At 41.0% G+C, this 6,000-nt stretch overlaps 1 protein-coding gene across 6 annotated transcripts in view; it reads right to left on the reverse strand.

The window, feature by feature from the left end:
• LOC141114279 (NXPE family member 4-like) overlaps positions 1-5,796 on the reverse strand; it is a 217,350-nt gene extending 211,554 nt beyond the window's left edge. For 2 of the 6 annotated variants that reach the window (XM_073607874.1, XM_073607872.1), the window contains exon 1: positions 5,696-5,796. The gene's annotated coding sequence lies outside the window, so the exon portion shown is untranslated. The remainder of the gene's footprint in view (positions 1-5,695) is intronic. The other 4 variants (XM_073607873.1, XM_073607870.1, XM_073607876.1 and 1 more) reach the window with 3 other exon arrangements.
• Positions 5,797-6,000: the final 204 nt, after the last annotated feature.

Consider the following 6,000-nt stretch of genomic DNA (forward strand, 5'->3'; position numbering starts at 1 on the left):
GTCTTACACAGCTTCTGCCCTTTGCAGTTTCATATCTGTCTTAACAATCAGCAAGCAAGCTATATTTGTAAAAACAGTTTGCTGCCCTTAGGGTTGATCACATTCACGTAAACATGCAGAACAAACAAAAAAATATTAATTAACTGGCATTAGGTAATGAAACAAAGTGCTTGTGCTTAAATTGACATCTCCTGTGCAATGGTGTTCAGACTGGGTGCCCCACATAGATGTACACTCACCCTGAATGTTGACCAACTATCGCTAGTATGGTCTCTTAGGCATGTGGGGATACCCCTAGGGAGCCAGTTGAGATGACGTCTCATGCAAAAATGCATCTCATAAGTATGGATGGAAATGACAAAGAAGAACCTTCATTGCGCAATGCCGTAAAACCGGGTTTATTAAATACACAAATTCAAATAATTCACTCACATTTAAAAGTGCCTTATAGTCCTGCACCCGGCGTGTGTAGCAGATGATTATTAAGGGTAATCGGCCCTGAAAGGAAAAGCCGCGGTTTGCAGCATTCAGCTCGATTCCTGGGTAGTTCGTATGGGCCACTTCCTGATGATGGCTTTGTGATAGGCCGAAACGTCGAAGGTTACACCGCGTCATCGCGTCACTTCCGCCCATACGAAACTGGACTACTTCCTGATGATGGCTTTGTGATAGGCCGAAACGTTGAAGGTTACACCGCGTCATCGTGTCACTTCCGCTATACGAAACTACCCAGGAATCAAGCTGAACGCCCCAAATGGCGGCTTTTCCTTTCAGGGCCGATTACCTTTAATAATTATTTGCTACACACGCCGTGTGCCAGAACTATAAGGCACTTTTAAATGTGAGTGAATTATTTGAATTTGTGTATTTAACCGCTTCCCGACCAGTAGCTGCAGTTATACTGTGGCAGGTTGGAGTCGTCATTGCTATACGTCGGCTCGCAGTGTCGAGATAGCAGGCGCGCGCCTGCTGCCCAGCGGGGGTGCCGATGCTTGTGGCCGACGGTCGCGATGACCGCTGGCCACGAGCGGTCCTGAGCAGGAGAGACAGAACATGGACGAGTGTGTGTAAACACACACTTCCATGTTCTGTTCTGATAGGAGTGACAGATTGTGTGTTCCTATTAGCTAGGAACCACGATCCGTCACTTCCTTTATTCAGTCCTCTCCCCCTTCAGTTAGAATCACCTCCCAGGGAACACAGTTAACCCCTTCACTGCCCCCTAGTGTTAACCCCTTCACTGCCAGTGACATTTTTACAGTAATCAATGCATTTTTATATCATTGATCGCTGTATTAATGCCAATGGCCCCAAAAACATGTCAAAATTGTCCGATGTGTCCGCCATAATGTCGCAGTCATGATAAAAATCGCAGATCGCCACCAGTACTAGTAAAAAAAATAATAATAATACAAATGCTATAAATCTATCCCCTATTTTGTAGACACTATAACTTTTGCGCAAACCAATCATATGTAAGATAATAAATATATGCTTATTGTGATTTTTTTTTACCAAAAATATGTAGAAGAATACATATCGGCCCAAACTGATGAAGAAATTTGCTTTTTTTAAAAAAAATGAGGATATTTATTATAGCAAAGAGTACAAAATATTGTGTTTTTTTCTAAATTGTCGCTCTTTTTTTGTTTATAGCGCAAGAAATAAAAACTGCAGAGGTGATCAAATACCACCAAAAGAAAGCTCTATTTGCAGGGAAAAAAGGATGTAAATTTTGTTTGGGTGCCACATCGCACGATCATGCAATTGTCAGTTAAAACAATGCAGTGCCGAATCGCAAAAAGTGTTCTGGTCAGGAAGGGGGTAAATTCTTCTGGGGCTGAAGTGGTTAATAAACCCGGTTTTACGGCACTGCGCAATGAAGGTTCTTCTTTGCCATTTCCATCCATACTTATGAGGTGCATTTTTGCATGAGACGTCATCTCAACAGGCTCCCTAGGGGTATTTGCACATGCCTAAGAGACCATACTAGAGATAGTTGGTCAACATCCAGGGTGAGTGTACATCTATGTGGGGCACCCAGTATGAACACCATTGCACAGGAGATGTCAATTTAAGCACGAGCACTTTGTTTCATCACCTAATGGGACTTTATTAATAATTTTTTGTTTGTTCTGCATGTTTACATGAATGTGATCAACCCTAAGCGCAGCAAACTGTCCTGTACGGTGGGACAACGCCTGTGTGGTAATCCTCTGGGGCCGCACCTAGTTCATAGCCAGGGAACCTGTGTGTAGTAAGCTGCCAAGTTGGCAAGGGTTTATTTTCATGTTTCTGTTTGTTTTGTTGCAATTTTTTTTTTACCTTGTACATAGTGTAAATAAACCTCTCCTTGTCTTTTCACCTGCAATGCTGTTTGCTGTGCCTAATTTTGTGTTGTGAACTCATCCAGGGGGTCACACACACCCGCTGCCGAGCTAACCCCCTCACATTTGGAATTTGACAGCGAAAAGGAGAAGAATGAAGACCACCGCGAAATAGGAGGTGGCAGATTAGGACGATCTGCCTAGCAACAGCCATTTCTGGTAAGTAAAAATTTTTTTTTTCAATTTTTTTCACATTTTTAGGAGCCTTTTTATGTCATTTTTTTTAGGGTGGACCTCTGCTTTAAGGTACAATGCATTTCAGTATAGCATATTTCTGCAAGACTTCCTGTGTCTTACACAGCTTCTGCCCTTTGCAGTTTCATATCTGTCTTATCAGCAAGCAAGCTATATTTGTAAAAACAATTTGCTGCGCTTAGGGTTGATCACATTCATGTAAACATGCAGAACAAACAAAAAAATATTAATAAAGTCCCATTAGGTGATGAAACAAAGTGCTCGTGCTTAAATTGACATCCCCTGTGCAATGGTGTTCAGACTGGGTGCCCCACATAGATTTACACTCACCCTGAATGTTGACCAACTATCGCTAGTATGGTCTCTTAGGCATGTGGGGATACCCCTAGAGGGGCTGTTGAGATGACATCTCATGCAAAAATGCACCTCATAAGTATGGATGGAAATGACAAAGAAGAACCTTCATTGCGCATTGCCTTTAAACTGGGTTTATTAAATACACAAATTCAAATAATTTACTCACATTTAAAAGTGCCTTATAGTTCTGGCACCCGGCGTGTGTAACAGATGATTATTAAGGGTAATCGGCCCTGAAAGGAAAAGCCGCGGTTTGCGGCATTCAGCACGATACCTGGGTAGTTTCGTATGGGCGGAAGTGATGCAATGAGGCAGTGTAACCTTTAACGTTTCAGCCTATCACAAAGCCATCATCATTTCTGATGATGGCTTTGTGATAGGCCGAAACGTCGAAGGTTACACCGCGTCATCGCGTCACTTCCACTCATACGAAACTGGACCACTTCCTGATGATGGCTTTGTGATAGGCCGAAATGTCGAAGGTTACACCGCATCATCGCGTCACTTCCGCCCATACGAAACTACCCAGGAATCAAGCTGAACGCCCCAAACGGCGGCTTTTCCTTTCAGGGCCGATTACCTTTAATAATTATCTGCTACACACGCCGGGTGCAGGACTATAAGGCACTTTTAAATGTGAGTGAATTATTTGAATTTGGGTATTTAACCGCTTCCCCACCAGCCGCTGCAGTTATACTGCGGCAGGTTGACTCCCCTGCGTGAGTCGTCATTGCTATACGTCGGCTCGCAGTGTCGAGATAGCAGGCGCGCGCCTGCTGCCCAGCGGGGGTGCCGATGCTCATGGCCGATGGTCGCGATGACCGCTGGCCACGAGCAGTCCTGAGCAGGAGAGACAGAACATGGACGAGTGTGTGTAAACACACACTTCCATGTTCTGTTCTGATAGGAGTGACAGATCGTGTGTTCCTATTAGCTAGAAACCACGATCCGTCACTTCCTTTATTCAGTCCCCTCCCCCTTCAGTTAGAATCACCTCCCAGGGAACACAGTTAACCCCTTCACCGCCCCCTAGTGTTAACCCTTTTACTGCCAGTGACATTTTTACAGTAATCAATGCATTTTTATAGCATTGATCGCTGTATTAATACCAATGGTCCCAAAAACATGTCAAAATTGTCCGATGTGTCCGCCATAATGTCAGTCATGATAAAAATCACAGATCGCCTCCAGTACTAGTAAAAAAAATAATAATAAAAATGCTATAAATCTATCCCCTATTTTGTAGACGCTATAACTTTTGCGCAAACCAATCATATGTAATATAATAAATATATGCTTATTGTGATTTTTTTTTACCAAAAATATGTAGAAGAATACATATCGGCCTAAACTGATGAAGAAATTTGCTTTTTTAAAAAAAAATGAGGATATTTATTATAGCAAAGAGTACAAAATATTGTGTTTTTTTCTAAATTGTCGCTCTTTTTTTGTTTATAGCGCAAGAAATAAAAACCGCAGAGGCGATCAAATACCACCAAAAGAAAGCTCTATTTGTGGGGAAAAAAGGATGTCAATTTAGTTTGGGTGCCACATCGCACGATCATGCAATTGTCAGTTAAAGTGATGCAGTGCCGAATCGCAAAAAGTGCTCTGGTCAGGAAGGGGGTAAATTCTTCCGGGGCTGAAGTGGTTAATAAACCCGGTTTTACGGCATTGCGCAATGAAGGTTCTTCTTTGTCATTTCCATCCATACTTATGAGATGCATTTTTGCATGAGACATCATCTCAACAGGCTCCCTAGGGGTATTTGCACATGCCTAAGAGACCATACTAGAGATAGTTGGTCAACATCCAGGGTGAGTGTACATCTATGTGGGGCACCCAGTCTGAACACCATTGCACAGGAGATGTCAATTTAAGCACGAGCACTTTGTTTCATCACCTAATGGGACTTTATTAATAATTTTTTGTTTGTTCTGCATGTTTACATGAATGTGATCAACCCTAAGCGCAGCAAACTGTCCTGTACGGTGGGACAACGCCTGTGTGGTAATCCTCTGGGGCCGCACCTAGTTGATAGCCAGGGAACCTGTGTGTAGTAAGTTGGCAAGGGTTTATTTTCATGTTTCTGTTTGTTTTGTTGCAATTTTCTTTACCTTGTACATAGTGTAAATAAACCTCTCCTTATCTTTTCACCTGCAATGCTGTTTGCTGTGCCTAATTTTGTGTTGTGAACTCATCCAGGGGGTCACACACACCCGCTGCCAAGCTAACCCCCTCACATTTGGAATTTGACAGCCCAAACAAACACGCGCATACGTACAAACATATATTACATAATTAAATACTTTATATTAATAACATAATATTGGAATTGACAGACCAAACAATGAATAAATAGATACACGATATAGTAAATAAATATTGCAATAATAATGATCTAAATCATGTATTATAAAATTATATGGAATATAGAATAAATACACTTTAAAACATACTGCATACTGTATATATTAATACACACAGCAAAACAGAAAAAGAAACCTTATACTTTAGAATGGTTCTTTTGCATTTTATAATTTGACAACCCAATCAAAACACACACATACATACAAACACATATTAAATAAATGGATCAATAATATTCTATAAATCATGTTGTATATTATTCCCAAATAATAATTTTGCTCTTTGGAATTTAACAGCCAAAAAAGAACCAATTTTTTCAAAGATTTTCCAAAATTCATATAAGGCAATCATTAATTAGTGCCATGTACCAAGCTCGGATCTCTTACCTTGTGCTGTCAGATTTGAATGAAGTTCTCTGTCTGGAGGCAGAACTTGTACAATGCTAATAACATTGAAGCGTTTGTATTTCATAGACAGGATCAGGGAGGAGTTTTCTCTGTCTTGAGTATGTTGGGTGTTTTTCACATGATTGCAAGCTTTTGGAAGTCTGTTTTTTTTTTTTTTTTTTTTTTTTTTTACAGGCTCGTTTTGATAATTTGAAAAAACAGTTAGCTGAGTCAGGATGGAGGTTTGATGTTTTGGGTGAATGCTGGGAACTGATGCAACCTTCTTGGGGTTGGAGTTATAATTG

The sequence above is a fragment of the Aquarana catesbeiana genome, linkage group LG12 (assembly GCF_042186555.1).
Source record: "Aquarana catesbeiana isolate 2022-GZ linkage group LG12, ASM4218655v1, whole genome shotgun sequence".
Taxonomy (NCBI): domain Eukaryota; kingdom Metazoa; phylum Chordata; class Amphibia; order Anura; family Ranidae; genus Aquarana; species Aquarana catesbeiana.